A 17090-nucleotide genomic window follows, 5' to 3' on the forward strand; every position below is an offset into this window, starting at 1 on the left:
TTGGCGGAGCAGGCGTACTAGACTTGGGTTTGAGCTGCTCAAATTTGAGCAGCAGAAGGCACTTCTCTTTAAATATTTGGGAAGTCAAAAGTATCCCTCAACTGAAGCATGCACGCACGCCATTGGCGGCACACCTGGTGCGCGTGACGCACGACAGACCGGGCGGGCACGCGCACTTCCCGCACTCGCGCTGCAAATGCAACCAATCTCGCGTGTTGAGGATGCCGCCGACGACGCTGGACTCAACGCGCGCGACGGCGGCGGAGCCGCGTGTTTCCCGGCCTGCCACCACTGATCGGACGTGGGGTCTTGATGCCTCCCTCGACGATGTTTCTCGTGGTTCACCCCGCGCTGTCCTTTCTTTGGGTCTTGGGTGTTTGACCCTTCCCCGATCCATGGAACCCACAGCGGAAAAGCCAGGCTCCAAATGCCAGTGCGCTGCGCTCATAGTGGCGGAAGGTACGTGGGAGCCGATGCTCAGCACTGTTTCTCCTGCACCGATCAGCAATGTCTGGGTCGGCAGGTTAGGCCTGCTTGCCTGCTTGCGACCTGTGCGGCGCTGCATGCAGATGCAGGCATACGCACGGGGGGGTTTATTAATCCAGGTCCACGCGTTCGGATCCGATCGGATTGATATCACGTGATGCGATGAGATCCTTGCCCTCCAATCTCCATGCATACAGAATTAGGCATACGTGGAGCTAGTGCATGTTTTTATCAATCTTGACCGCGGGCTCCGCGTTTTCTGAGGACGCTAATGTAAGCCTCCACGGTTGCTCGATGCGGACATTCGATTCCTTCTGGAATTCCCGCAAGCTAATGGCGGAACAAAAACGGCGCAAGAACTGTATACTTAGTGTTAGATGAAATCTAAGATTGGAGAGCAGCAGGTTTTGGTGTTTGTGGATTAGATCGAGTGACCTTTGTTTTTTCTTTCGGAGTGGGTGTGCCCGCGTAGATGTTCGCATCCATTCTAGACTCTTCTAATTGATGAAGGAAGGTACATCCGAACACGCGCGAAGGGCCCTAATCCGAAATCACTTTATTTTTATTTACTCTGCATATTAGATTTGACTAGAGTCAAACTTTTTAGAGTTTGATTAAGTTTATAGAAAATAAGATGAACATTTACAATAACAAAACTACTCCCTCCGTTCTTAAATATAAGTCTTTGGAGAAATTCCACTATGGACCACATACGGAGCAAAATGGGTGAATCTAAAATGCATCTAGATACATCCGTATGTGGTTCATAGTAAAATCTCTACAAAGACTTATATTTAGGAACGGAGGGAGTATATGATATTAGAATCGGTTTCGGTAGGGGAGCGACAAGTTCCTTGGAGGTTTGTTTAGCCTTGTCTTCAGTTGGCATATAAGGAAAACACATTGGATTAAATATTAATACTTACGATAATATTAAAGAAAAATACTCCCACTGTAAAGAAATATAAGATCGTTTAGATAGTGCGTCACTATCTGAACGATCTTATATTTCTTTACAGAGGGAGTATATGTATAATTTTTGAGCCCTTATTTCTACAGAACACTATGGCCGTCCCACTTTTTGTCCTGTCCAAGTTCCAGCTCCAAGTCTACAAGGGTAGCTGAACGAAACCATCACCTTTTTGGTCTTCTCACGCCGCATATGTTCTGATGAACATGAGCCATCCAATTGGTGGCCTAATCATCACCAGGCCACATGAACCTACAAGACACCGCCCCATCGATCCTAGCTTCTCAGATCTCTCGAAGAAGAAACCCTAATCAAGCTAGCTGCTGCGAATATGCCAAGAATACATACGAGATCCGCTGCCCAAACGAAATACTCCCTCCGTCTGGAAATACTTGTCATCAAAATGGATAAAAGGGGATGCATCTAGACGTATTTTAGTTTTAGATACATCTTTTTTTATTCATTTTGATGACAAGTATTTTTGGACGGAGAGAGTAGTTAATTAGCAGTATACCCCAGCCATCTAGTAAAGGCAAGAGAGTTTAATTTTTTAGGCATGTTTTCCTTTACTAGTACATGCTGAACAAACTTTGGAGTTCCAAGCGAACAATAATATGATATGTTTATAGGAGTACACACTGACCCGATCAGCTGAGCTGTAGACGAACCAATAAGAGTTGTATGAAAGATTGATGTGCTTTAGTTTGGTATGAGATGCGTGCAGTGTTAACTGGAACATTCTGCTGGTCGTGCTACCTGTAGATGCACTATCAAGAAAGCTAATTCAGCTGTGGTGCTCTGCCAATTGCGATGCATGTTTTGTGGCTAGAACTCGTGGCCGTACACCCACCGAAATGCACCTTAATGGAACGTTAGTTTACTTGAGAGTTTCTACAATATTTTTGTGGAGAACGATCCGACTGTATCTAGTGTACTGCAGTTTTTTCATACTCCTTCCGTTACTTTTTACTCTGTATATAAAATTTTTTGAAGTCAAACTACGCAAAGTTTGACCAAATTTACATTAAGAAATATCAACATCTATACCAAAGTCATATAGTATGAAAATTCATTTTATGACGCATCTAATGATATTGAAATCGCATTGTGCTTGTTGATAATTTTTTCTATAGAGTTGATCAAACTTTACATAGTTTGACTTCAAACAAATATTATATGCAAACTAAAAAGAAATGGAGAGAGAAATAACTTGGCTTTTGGCATTAACCACGTGCATGCACGCGCATAACATAGACATAAATCCTCCGGCTCTAATCTCGTCTTATAGAACGAAGTGTCGACCCGTTGCTACGCGGCTGGGTTAGCTGCCAGCCCGCCCGTGTTAGAGCCTCGGCTCTAGTGCACTGTGCTCGCGGAGTTTTCTCCTATAAAAATGCCAACAAGGGTTAGCCCTGCGTTGGTCTCATTGTTTTAATCTCATCTTAGTGACGCTTGGTCTAACGTTCCCGATAAGCTTAATGGTTTTTTTCCATAGTTTTCATGGATGATTTTTTTTAGTTGATGGGTTGTTTCTTTGTATTGTATCTTCTTCCAGCATTGTTCCGTGGACTTCGTCGGTGAATATTCTGTCTTATTCAACTTCCCCTTCTTTTGAGCATTTGTGAGCAAGGTCATCAAACCTGGTATATGCCAATGTTGGTGCCACTACTTGCCTACATCACGGTGTGGTGCCCTCGTCAATATGCTTGGCGTGATTGTCAACCTCCGATGTACGTGACAATCTACTTTTGCGGTGATTCAAGGATGTTTCGTCCTCTGCATGTATTTGCGATTATTGTCGTTACTGATTTTTTTTTATGCAGATCATCACCGGCTAGAGCTATGGTGGCACAATGAGGAAGAATTTGGATGCGACATGTGCAAGGCATAGGGTTTTGGTTTAATCCTCCCTCTGTTTAGGTTGTTCCTATGTCTGTTGGTTTGGTTACCCAATTATCTGCGTGTATCCGATATTGTCCTGCTCTAATATAAGCTATATTTTGCACAACGATTGATAAGTCAAGTCATATTTTAATTTTGTAGTTTCCAATGCATAACTATCTTCATGTCTGATCACTTCCAATGACTTATTTAAACGATTCCACAAACATCATCGACCACACACTCCAAGAAACAATGAGTCTATAACCTAATAAATACATCGTTGCATGACACTATATAGATGTTCCTACCCACTATGGAGATAGTAACATAGTCTAGGGAAATGTGTAAGTTACTAGCTTATGTTCTTGCCCATTGTGACCAGCCTCACACACATACGCTCCTGCCGATCTTGCTCCCACTAGTCACCCATGCATGTGTCAATGCGTTAGACATCTCCTTTAGTTCTCCTACTCAAAGGCCTTTCTTTTCCCAAGCACAGCCATGATGAAGTGCTCTTGCCTAATGAGTAGTAACAATGGGTGGTTCAGGTTTCCTGAACATGCTCGCTGCACGCATACACGTGCTGGCACACGTCATCGTTCACGCATTGGCGCACGTCATCGACCACACACACACAGGGTCGTCTCCGGGAATTCTGGGCCCAATGCGAAATGAAAAATGAGACCTTTTTTCCGAAAATAACTAAAGAAATAATAAAACTAAAGCATGTTTGTACATAATTACTTCATCCCTCGGCTAAATTCAAAAATATCATCAACCAAGATAGATAGTAAGTGGTGGAATAGTTTTTATAGTTTGCAAAAGTAGTCGACTGATGCACTCACTTTCCTCAAAAAGTTGTGTAAAGTTGTGTTTACCGATGCATTAATTGCAATGCGTGCGTGACAAATAAATGACCAAAAAGATTGTACATACATTGGTGAGTTTTCTCTTAATTCTTGCATGCAATAATTTAATGCACCTTAAAATCTGAACATGTGATGAGGAGCAATAAAATTGAGACTTATAAAACAGAAAAACTAGAATTTTGGGATAATAAGCCTTATAAACCGGAAGAAAGTGACTATATAAGTTCAAATGCATGTTATTTCACATAATGTCATATAATCTTTAGAAATACATCAAATATCAATGCTAAAAGAGTAAATATGGTACTAGAACAATAAATCTAGTACCTCTTGTTTCACAGAAAGCTTGAAGTTTGAATGATCAAATACTATCAATGATCCATGCTTGCTTTTGGCGGAAGCAAAATCAACCATGGACTCCAGTACATAGCTAAATGGACAGGTTTGAGGGCCTTTTCTGTTTCCTAATCAATAAAAGGTAAGGATGATAAAGGAAAATTCATTGTTGGCGGAAACTGGAAGATTGATTGATGTGTTGATTCCCTGACGGCAGAAGCTTTGGCTCTAAGGTTCGGATTATCTCTCGCACATAAGGCGGGTTGTAATCGCCTTGTCATTAATTCTGACAATATGGAAGTCATTGATACTATGAAGAATGGAGGACATTCAACAGGAGCAGCGGCGGCAGTGTTTGATGATTGTTATTTCTTAACGTGTGATTTTCCTCTTACTAGTTTTGAGCATTGTAATAGGGAAGCGAATAAGGTAGCTCGTGAACTTGCCAGATTAGCTAAATTTCTGAGTCAAGGGAATGGTTTGAGGAGCCTTTGGTCGAAATTGTACAACCTCTAATAGACATGTAACCGTTATTTCTAATTAATAAAGTTGGTTGTTTTTCAGAAAAAAAAGTAAGGTAGACCCGGGCCCCCCAAAATTATGGGGTCCTGTGCGGCTGGCCACCTCGGCCCGCCCCATCGACGGGCTTGCTCGCGTCCTCGTCGACGTCTACCTCCACCTATGCCAAGGACACCCCGCGAGCTCTTAACCAACGCTTCATGCGCCATGGAGCACGTTGGCATTCACGCGACGCTAAGGCGGTCCACGTCCCAAATAGCACATAACACGGTCGCTTGGCTGGTTCAATCTCTTTTTATTTATAGCGGCTCTATCATCCAGTTGCAAAATGCACAAGCTGGTAATTAAAATGATCAGCAACTATCACTACTGCTGATCTGTATAGCACTGACCGACCAAATAGTATCATGACAGATGTGCTTCTCTCCCATCAGTAGCTTGGGGTCAGTGATGACTTCACCTGGACAGACGAGCCTCCTGGCCACTCAGTGATGACTTATGAACACAGATTGCTAGCCGGTCAGTGATAACATCTCCAATAATTTCCATTGTGGGCATTTGTTTCTATTGTTGCCAGCCAAGTAAGTGAATTGACAAAGGCATAAGACACAAAACATACATGCACACATCATACATCATATATTAGCACAAGCACTTTACGTTTCATAACACAAATGATATATTTGAAGTTCACAACCAACATGTACATTAATTCCATACACTTCGTTGCCCGTATTGAACATAGTTGTAAGACTTACAAATATACGTTTTTGTGATGTGCTCATACTATGTGGTTGTCCCGAGTAATCTGTCTCTAATGTAGTGTAGGCGCATGGTGGAGGACATGAGACTTGGTCTTTTTGTGCAGTGCCACTAAACTATAATCTGTCCAGAACAAATTAACAAACAAGCTATGATTTCCAAAAGTAACACATGAGTATGATTGAACAAAATGAAGATTGCTTAGAATAATTATTTAGCTCTAGATAAGAAGTTGATAGACCGAAGCAAGAAGGTAGAAATCCTGAAGGCAGATCTATAGTCCTCGAAGCAACCTTAATCATCTGGTGTAGCGAGTGCTTTCTCCTGACCCTTCATCTTCTCTTCAGAAAATTTTGTACAATGCAACAACCGCCTTGACATTTCGGCGACACTGTAGAAAACAAAATTGACCTGTCTTTACTACATCAAGTGAGATATGTAATATAAAGCCTTAATCGATGTGACTAGCTCAGGTAGCATGAGTTAAAAAAATATAGTTATTTTTCAACACCATTAGAATAATTCTACTAAAATATGAAGCATTAACAAAAATCTATAAGCATTATCTATAAAAGATAATGTGAAGGTAACAAGTGTCATCACAAGATTAGTTTCTAAAGCAACACCATTAGCATAGTTTCACTAAAATCTAAAGCATTAGCAGAATTCTATAGGCATTATTTATTGAGAATATGAAGGTAAAAAGTTTGATCCTCGGTCTAGTGGCTAGTGCAACATCATTAGCGCAGTTTGTTTAAAATCTAAAGCATTAACAGAATTCTAGTCATTACCAGCAAAAAATGTGAAGGTAACAAGTTTTATCATCGGCCTAGTGCCCAGTGCAACACCATTAAAGAGGCTACACGAGCATGGGGATGGTCCGACTGCACTGTGTGGCTGTGAGGCTTCCGGATGGTGAAAATTAACCGAATAGGGGCTCGATGGCATAGTGAGGGTTTGTTGGAATGGAGACGACAGCGAACTAGATTATAAAAATGCTTCATACACAATAACACTGGCGGACTGGAAAACAGAATGGTCAGAATTATACGATCAACACAGACGGTTCTAATATACTCCCTCTATTTTAAAATAGATGACCCAACTTTGTACTAACTTTAATATAAAATTAGGTCATCTATTTTAGAACGGAGGGAGTAGCAGCTAAGTCGGTGAGAACTACTGGTTCGTTTTGGCCGTCGGAACAGAAGATCACTGAGGTCCTGTTTGGATTCACGTTTCTTACCGGTTTAGAATACACGCCTCGTCCCGTCGTTTTCGGTCTGTGCAAAAAACAAGTGTTGACCAGTAATTTACAAATGTAGAATAAATACAGGTGTATAAATTTAGGGCAGCACTGGGCGTCGGCGCGCCGGCCGAAAGTTTCGGCCGGTCGGCCCCCAGCCGCCCGATGCATGCGTTCACAACCGCCCGATCAAATCCTCCTCGTCAACCTCCCGCATGGGAAAAAAGGAGAGGAAAAAGGGCGCCGCCCCCGCACGCGCCGACGGCCTACCCTCGCCTCCTCGTCTTCCCTTGCAGCATCGTCGCGAGCCCCGCCGTGCTGCCGGCCTCCTGCCTCTCGCCGCGCGGCAGTCCCGCCTCTCCTCTGCCGGTCCCATCGCGTTCTGGTGCAGCGCCGCCAACCTCGCCGCGCCATGCGACCTCCGACGTTGCAGCAAAAATTCCGTCGATAGTTTGCAGCCCTCTCTGTGGCATCTCTGGTCGCCAACGGTGGCAGCCCCTCTATCACCGACGATTCCCGGCATGGCCGCCGTTGCCAAACCAGAAGACGGTTGTAGCAAAAAACTAGGCTGCTTCATGCAAAAATGGTCCGGCCCATGAAATCAAAAAGACATGGTAGCAAAAAATGTATTTGGTTCCAGCAAAAGAAGACACTGGTTCCAGCAAATAAAAACAGGAGAAAATGCACTACATGCGCCGCGGTCACCGTGGTCACCATGGTCACCATTGATGGAGGAAAAGCCAGGTCCAGCAAACCATGACAAGGTTCCAACAAATTACCATGCTGGTTGCAGCATTTCATCGATCTTGACGGGTACTTCCAGCAAACATGGTCTCCGGTTCCAGCAAAACGCGATGCCGATTCCAGCAAATCGTGACGCCGGTTGCAACATTGTCGTGGCATCCCCACTGCGCTCCGCCATCGCACCACCACGGCTCGTTGTAGCTCCCGGAATGTTGGTTCCAGCAAATCACGCGGTCGGTTGCAACATTAACCGGCTCGCCGTCCGTCGTTCAGCTTCACCAACGCGCCGCCCGTCGCGCCACCACAACACGGCCGTGCGCCGTTGCAGCTCCTCCCTAAGCTCTCGGTGGCTGCAGCTTCACAACTGTGGTTTGCATGCCGCGTGCGGGGTAGCATCTCGCCGGCGTGCACTCCGGCTCATACCCGGCCACGTGCGGTAGCGGCTCGCCGGCGCTCGGTGGGGCGCAGCAGGGATAGCGACAGCCGGTCGCCATAGTTGTAGCTCTAGCCGGTCATGGTTCGTCCCACCGTCGCCGCACGCCGTTGCAACTCACCGCCGCCGCAGATCTGCAAAAGAGGGGGGAAGTGGGCAGATGGGGGGAGGGAGGAGGTGCGGAGGTCGTCCATGGCATTCTCGGCAGCAGCTGTGGTTTGGACGGCACGGGGTTAGCGGAGAAGATGGGGAGAGGTTAGCGATGGGTTCAGCCATGCGCAGGCCAGCGTCATGGGTCAACGCGTCCCAGGTGGGACACTCGCACCCCACGTGTCGCAGCTTTATTCGCTGGAAGCGGTCGCGCGTGGAGCGACCGGCCGAAGCGTTCGGCCGGCGCACCGTGCCTAAACGTTTCCCATAAATTTACACCCATCCAAGCGGGGCTGGCCGGTTTATTTTTGAATCGTCTATGGCAAGCATCCACTTGATCCCCAAATGCTTTATCACTAACGAGTCTCTCTGGCCGGTCAGTACCAATGCTTGGCCAGTCTGATAAGTGATGAGGGGTTGGTAGTATATCTGGCCATGGGCCGGGCAGGGCCGGGCTTGGGCCGGGCCTGAATAAGCCCATGGCGGAAAACTGAGGCCTAGGCCCTCCCAGGCCCTATCATTGGGCCTACTTTTCAAGCCCAAGCCCGGCCCATATGGTAAAAAGCCCTAAAAATCCTTTAGGACTTAGGGCCATGGGCCGGGCCTCTTTCTTAAAATGCCAATATGCCAAGCCCATGCCCGTCCAGGCCCTGATAGTGGGTTCAAAACTCAGGCCCAAGCCCGGCCCATGGGCAAGCCCATCGGGCCTAGGCCCTGGATTTTAGGGCCGGGCCTAGATGGGCCGACAAGGCCGGGCCTGAGATGGCCAGGACTAGTTGGTAGTACACATGTAGATGGACAGCCCGGGCCGGAGGCCTGAGCCTGAAAGCGCAGAATATGGGCCAGGCTCGGGCTCCATTCTCTGTCTTGAAGCCTCGCCTGAAGCCTAAGAAAAGCTCAAAATGGCGACAATGTATATTTTATTAGAAATATAGGTATATTATATTATTTTAATGCCCTGAATATAATTATTTTAATTAAAAATGACACTATTCATGTGTTTCGGTCCGGGCCTGGCTCGGGCTCAGGCTAAGGAATTTTCTGGTCTTTTGCAAGCCCGGCCCGTGGTATGATCAGGTTTAGTTGGTAGTGTACGGATCTGTAGTTTAGAAAAAACAGGCTTGCAATTTTCTATAAATAAAAAAAATCAAAGATTCAAACTCTTTTTGCACATTTTGAAATAGTTCATGAACTTCAAAATAAATTTGTGAACACAAAATAAATCACGAATTTAAACAAATCATGAATACATAAAATGTTCACATGTTTTGAAGAAAATGTTTGTGAAAAGTAAATTTTGCTCATGAATTCAGGAATCGATGATGAATTTTATAAATGCTGATGGATTTTAGTAAACTCCACTAGTACAACAAAGTTCACGGATTTTGAAAAACTTCACATTTTGGAAAAAACTTTGCACATTGGTCAGAATGTTCATGAATTTAAAAATAGTTCATAAATTTGAAAAAAGATTCATGGATTTAAAATTTTGCAGATTAGGAAGAATTTGGGAAATGCAAATGAACTTGAAATAAAGTTCAATAATTTGAAAACTAATCACGAATTTGAAAAAGAATCATGAATTCAAAAAATATCATGGATAAAAAATCTCTTGCAATTTATATAAGTTCACACATTTGAAAAATGTTCATGAGTCCAAAAAATTGCTGATTGAAAAAAAACAAGATTTTTTTAAAAAAGTCAATATTTGAAAAATGATTGTGAATTTGGAAAATATTGCGGATTTGGAAATGTTAATGGAATTGAAAAAAAAAACTCTTGTGAATTTAACTTTTCTGTTTGCAAAAAGTTCCAGAATTAGAAAATAAAAGGTTCATGAATAAAATGAAAAACAAAGGATAAAAGGCAGACCAAAACAAAAACTGAAAAAATACAGAGAAAAAAAGGAAACCAAAAAACCGAACAAGAACCAGTACAGAGAAAACAAGAGAAACCAAACTCAACGAACCAAAGATTATCTTCTAAAACATTTCTAAACACAGTGAGGGAAGGAAGACAGAAAACATGAGCCGGCCCATTAGAACTAACCGAGTGTTGCGTACGAGAACAACTGCAAGTCGCACATTTCAGTGACTCGAAAATAAAATAAAGCAAGCGACACATTTCTGAAAAAAAGAAGACTATAAGTGGCGCTATAAATCTTGGGGAAAAAAGTGGCGCTTAGCGTTTCACAAACAGGGCCATAGCGCTACTCCATATCTTCATGTCATCCCGGAGACAGCTCTTGTGAGCGCCGAGCAAACTCGACGCCCTTGCCATGTCCCTTGACGACGACCGGGCGGCACCCTTTTCCTTGTCCTCATGCCGTTCTTCCATCCTCTTTGTTGGATTGGGCCGCTGGTTTTCCTGACCACCTTAGCGAACGAGCATCATCAGCTCATATGCCGTCGAGAAAGCCAAGTCGGAGGCTCTCACTCCGGTGGCTATGAGCATCAGCTCATATGCATTAGTTAGTTGGTCAGGTCAACCATTTAGTAGCAGGTCGCCTGGTTTGCCACTTTACAAACGTGTCTCTATTTATTTATTTTTACGAAAAATCAGATATGTTATAAAGATTCATCGGAAGTACAAAGCACCTTCCACACCAGAGTTGGCCTGGCCTTGTCGATTACAGCCGGAAAGTCTTCGTGCACGTGCCCCTAAGGACCAGCTTCTTGGAGCCACAGTCGTCGCCGTTGAATCCTTGAATCGATCTGAAGAATTTTACATCAAATATCACCGTTGCGTACGCATGGCGAGAAACCCTAACCTCGCCGCCCCTAGGAGCTGGCAGGAATCTACGCCGTAGCTCCGTCTAATACCTCCCAGCGGACGGACTTGAGAAGGATCGGAATCCGGAATACTGACTCGAAAAAGAAGTGCCGTCATCCATCCAAATGCCGCCCCTGCAAGAACTAAAACCCCTCCCCGCCACCGGCCGCTGGAGTGGCAGGTGGAGGGGAGTTGAATCAACGGACTCGCCAGTGAAGATCGAGGGGAGGAAGTCTTTCCCTGGTCGCCTTGCGAGAGGGGAAAGAAAAGCAATCAAAATATTTACAAACGTGTTTGTATGCTGTGAAGGAAAAACTCCAAGCAGCTCTTCTTCCAAAAGTGAGTTGAAAAATGGTTTGCTATTTTTGCCAGTTTATGAAAGGCGTGTCTGTCCATTAGTAACTGGAAAGGTTCGGATATAACATGCTATACAATATTTTCTTCTGAATCTGGATCATGTGCTGCTGTAGTCGCGTGCCCTACTGCCAAAAAAATACCCCATCCGTCCATATCTATACAAATCTAAGACAAATACTCTGTATGTAAAGAAATATAAGAGTGTTCAGATCACTAGAATAGTTATCTAAATGCTCTTATATTTCTTTACGGAGGAAGTAATTCGGAACGGAGACAATAAAATCTATGATGTCATATTTTTATATGCCTGACTTATTCAAAGCTCATACTCGATTGTGAAGAAGATATGGCTCATGCACTGGTTCAATCATTTCCTATTTTATTAGTAAAAACGAAAAAAATTCTATCCCAGCTCGCTTTCTTGTGACGCAGCATTCCCCACTTCTAATTTTTGCATCAAGTGTGTATGAGTGCTGTGGTCAATAACATATCTCTTGTCTTCCCTCTGAATGGAGGAAATAGGCGTTCGTACATGTTGCTGGTGATTAATATATACATGGTCTATCTTTAGTCGCCATTTCGCAGGACCTTGTGCTCCAACCAAAGCTAAAGTTATGGCAGGCAGCTACTTCCTGCTTGGGAGCCACAATTGAAGTGCGCCATCGTGAGCAAATGGGGCTTCAATGGCCACTCCATGCCGCACCATGCGTGCGCAAAATGAAGCCTAAAAGTAACTTTAGCCGCGGCGTACCATTGAGTCAAATCTGTACGTAGATGCATACACTATGATTTTCAATCGGGCTATCCCTTTTCCATTAAATCTACGAGTCTTCTACAACAAAAACAACGGGTAAGGAAGAAATCGAGTTCAGGCGCTCACAGGAAACCGGCCGTATTTCCTACACAGCGAAAAGCCGTTGCAAGAATCATCACATGGTAAAAATGGAGTTCCTTAGGATCCCATCTCCATCGATACGTGTGAAGTTTACGACATTAACACAAAGTAGCATAGCATTCTTCTTGATGCATCTATCACTGGGCATTGAAGACCTTTACAAGAAAGCAAACAAGAACAAGCAGCAAACACAATTTTGAAGGATTTTTTTTAAAATACAGTACACACGCTGTCGCTCACAACACGCACATACACGCACCACTATGAACAGAAGCACGCAACTCTACCCCTATGAGTACCTCCGAGAGACTAAGCCAAAAAGCCTTGAGATTAATGAAGCCGCTGCATGCCCCTTATACTTGACGGGCATGCCATACCACACCATACCGCTGAAAGAATGGTCCCAAAGAATCTGAAATAAATCCAGGAAATACGCGAGCACCCGTGTCAAATCTAGAACTTGAACCGGGATTGACTATTCATCAACCACAAACAACCGAACTTTGAAGGGTGTCTTGATCAACTTCTCAAAGGTAGCTTCATTCGGAGTGTTCCACATATCCCAGCAGCCATTACCCACTCGATTGTAGAAATTTCACCACCAGGGGAAAAGGAGTAACATTAAGAATAAAATTGGCAAATGTTATTAGAGTGAAGACAAGTGCCAAAGACAGACCCCTACCGTTCTCCCGAAAACCTAGCCGCGTAATAGAGGAAAAAACAAAAAAGATGTAAAGATTCAATTTGATCACAAAAGGAGCAAGTAGAATTTCCCAACCAGTTTATCTTCCTCATGTCTTCTCTCGTCGGTGCAACATCTTGCGAAAGCATCCATAGAAAAACCTAGAGTTTCAGAGGAAGTTTCGCATCAAAGATCCAGCTAAAGTGTACCCCAACAAGTTTTCTCCCAAGCCACTTATACATAGACTTGGTAGCGAATTTAGATTTCTTCCCAAGGATCGCAAAAATTTGTCGGGGTCACTAGAAGTAGGTAGGTAGTAACAAGATGCACATATTATTCCACTGTCGGAACAAAGTAGGGGACAACCTTCTTCCAAAAAGGGTAGAGTGATTGACCTAAGAAAAAATGATAAACATTCCAATCCATGTCGCAAATCCCTAACAACCAAGGAAACTTCTTACATTGGGGTATTTCATTAGTCAATGATCTGTACAAAGTAGCCATGTTTCCACTACCCACGATATAAAGCTCTTTGACTTCTAGAAATGGCCTCCAGTGTGAGGAATAAAAAACCTAAGATTATTAGAAACAATAATATGATTATATAAGTATTTTTCTTTGACAATGTCCTACCACAACGTAGATTGATTTCATAACTTCCACCACCACTTGACGAGAAGACTAATAATTTGCTTCGCCAAATCTTAAATACTCATCCCTCTACCCCTTTATATTTAGATCTGCATACCCAGGCCCATTTAACCACATGATACATTTTTTAGCACTACAATCTTGCCAAAGAAATCTCCAAATATACTTACAAAATTTATCAATAATTTTATGTTCATTATGAACAAATACAAGTGGTTAGAAGGAATAGCAGACATAGAGGCATTTACGAGCACAATTTTCCTCCCATCGACAAAGAACCCCATTTCTAAGCATCATTCTCTCCCTAGAAACTTAGCTTTAAGAAAGAACAAGTGAAGATTTTTTTAGCCTAGTGTATCTAATAGGAACATCCAACTATTACATTAGGAACTTGCTAAAACATGGAACATGTTAGCATACACCGATGAGTGGAATCATCTCCCTCAACATTAAACATCTTCAATAAATTCTTTTTTAACGAGACATGAGTTAAAAATATAAAACATTAGCTCGAGGTTTAAAGATTTTTCAAGATCACGACTAATGTACATAACTGTATCATTTGCATGTTCTAAACTTACAAGACCTTTACCAATAAGGTCAGGGACCAAAACATACCAACAAGCACTGTTTTGGTCATTAACATCCATTCTAGTTAAGCAATTAGCTACAAGCTAGCTCGATAGGAAATATGGAAAAAAGGACCCCCTTAACTAACCTCTTTGGCACTTTTAAGTCGGGTACAACAATATCGTTCAGCTTGACATTAAGAATATCATTGCGAAGGACTTGTTCCACTTGACCACATTACTTTACCTCAAAACCCCTAGGAACAAGGCATCTAAGTAAGAAATCACAATTAACTTTGTCAGAAGAATTTTCAAAATATAGTTAAAACAATACCAACATGCTTCTCAGCATGAGCATGATGAAGAATTTCATGCAAAGGCAGAATACCATCAATAATGTTTCTAGTTTGATAAATCATCGAGGGAACACTAATCAATAATCAATTTCTCAACAAAGGGTTCAAGTCTCAAAGTCATTTTTAGTTATCCATTTACAAATGGGTCTGAGTTATTGCTAAATTTTCTCACCATCTGGAATTTCATGGAGTAAGGTACCGTATTTGATTCATTGTACTTCAGGAATGTTTGGGTGGAAACAATGAAACATGTACATAATATACTCCTATAGAGATAAGCATTGATAATTAAGAAAAACTCAATTTATTATGCTAAGCACATCACTAAGCACCTTGCATTGTACTAGGCCTAAGAGCATATCTAGAGGATCACCAGTACTCAACTCTCAAAAGACACTTATATGAAGCCACCTAAAAGAAGTTTTGGGTATTGGCAGGCCATGACCTAGCAGAACCCGTAAAACTTAATTTCCAATCAGTTTCCCTTTGCTATTTATCACACCTTTTGCATATTAGACACATCTTCATCCCTGTTTTACCACCATAGAAATTAATGTATGCATCATTGAGTTGTACTCCCTCCTTTCCTAAATATTTGTCTTTCTAGAGATTTCAAATAAACTACAACATACAGATGTATATAGACATATTTTAGAGTGTAGATTCACCCATTTTGCTCCGTATGTAGTCATTTGTTGAAATTTCTAGAAAGACAAATATTTAGGAATAGAGGGAGTAGTTTTCTAGAAAAATACAAAATTACATTATGGCCGTTTAGTCGAGCACCTTGCATACATCCGCGACAGCAGGCTGCATTGCCCAGCGCCTACTGATTGCCCAGCCTCGCCAATGCTTGGGTCGCGATGCGGCACAAAAGGTAAGGTGACCAGCTTGATGTGGGCTTTGGAGGTGATGGCGAGCTCACGGGGACGACGACACTGACTCGCTGGATGGCCGGCATGTGTGCTAACATTGGAAGGGAGGAGTAGCGGCCCACAATATTTGGATGCATGGAGGGAGTACACTTTTTTTTTTTTGGATCTACGAGAGAGTAGAGATGCTAAAAGGCTATTTTTAAATCACTAATAATTTTTAACACAAGTCGCAGTATTTGTGTTTTTTGATGAAAATTTCCATACACCCAAAAGAACGTGCACATAGACGTGCCAATAAATTTCAATTTTTTAAAATGTAAAATTTACCTTGTTCACAGAGAAGCATATGATTGCGCATACCAGTATCTTGCTATGATTGCGCATCCTAGTATGTTGCATGGTACGACTCCCAGCAGCTAGCTTCCCCTCTCCCTATCACAAACTCCTTTCTCATATTCGACAGCTATAGCTATCGGTACCGCCCCCCGCCCGGGCGCGACCGAGCCCAGTTCGCTCCAGTCGGCGGGTGACATCACTGCTGGTTTGTCACAAATACATTTTACATATGACCATTTTATTTTCCGGTCAGGGCCGGCAACTATAACGGTTAAAGCTGGCCATGCCATGCATGCATACATCAATTCATGCAACAAAATATGTTTGTAGTGCTTCTTAAAAAGGAACTTATTGTCCCATGCAAAAAAGAAAAAGAACTTATTGTCAGTTTAACCGGACGTATACGAACATGTGCTTGCGTGTGCGCGCGCAGAATCGTGTAATTGATCGACTTTTGGTTGTATGGCTAGAAGAAGTAGAGATAGATATGGCATACATGATACATGCATGCCGCAGCCATGCATGCATGGAACGTTATATGCCGGATTTAAACGTGGATGGACCAAGGGCCGGAATCAGGCTAGCAAAACGGCAATAGGATAGGGGGATCAAGTCCTCCAAAACCGAGCCTCTTGCAATGTACGCACTGGATGAATGCATATCTAGATCATTTTTGCCGGGGCCTATCAAGAGCGAGCTAGGCTAGGCGCAATTGTTTTTTTTTTTACCCACTGATCGAGCAGTGACACCTACGTACTCCCTACGTTCCAAAATAGATGACCCAACTTTATACTAAAGTTAGTACAAAATTGAGTCATCTATTTTGAAACGAAGGGACTACGTCACAAAAGTCAAACTACTACATGCGCTCCCTTCAATCGAAATTCCCAAGACTCGTCAAGACCAACAAGAGGCCAAATTCACTGTTTTGACCATTTTTCGTTACTTTAGCACGATTTGACCTATCTGCAAATTATTCTACATCTGACCCTTTTTCTACCGTCATTGTCTTTGGCGGTAGGGTAACACATCCTACCACCAAAGCCTTTGACGGTAGGATGTACCTGCACCGTCACCTCAGCCTTTTTTGCAAAAAAAGACCCTACCACCATAGTCGTGGTGGTAGGATGTGTTACCCTACCGCCATAGCCTATGACGGTAGGGTCTTTTTCGCAAAATTAGATTTTGTATTCATGTG

The sequence above is a fragment of the Triticum dicoccoides genome, chromosome 4A (genome assembly GCF_002162155.2).
Source record: "Triticum dicoccoides isolate Atlit2015 ecotype Zavitan chromosome 4A, WEW_v2.0, whole genome shotgun sequence".
In the NCBI taxonomy this organism is placed as follows: domain Eukaryota; kingdom Viridiplantae; phylum Streptophyta; class Magnoliopsida; order Poales; family Poaceae; genus Triticum; species Triticum dicoccoides.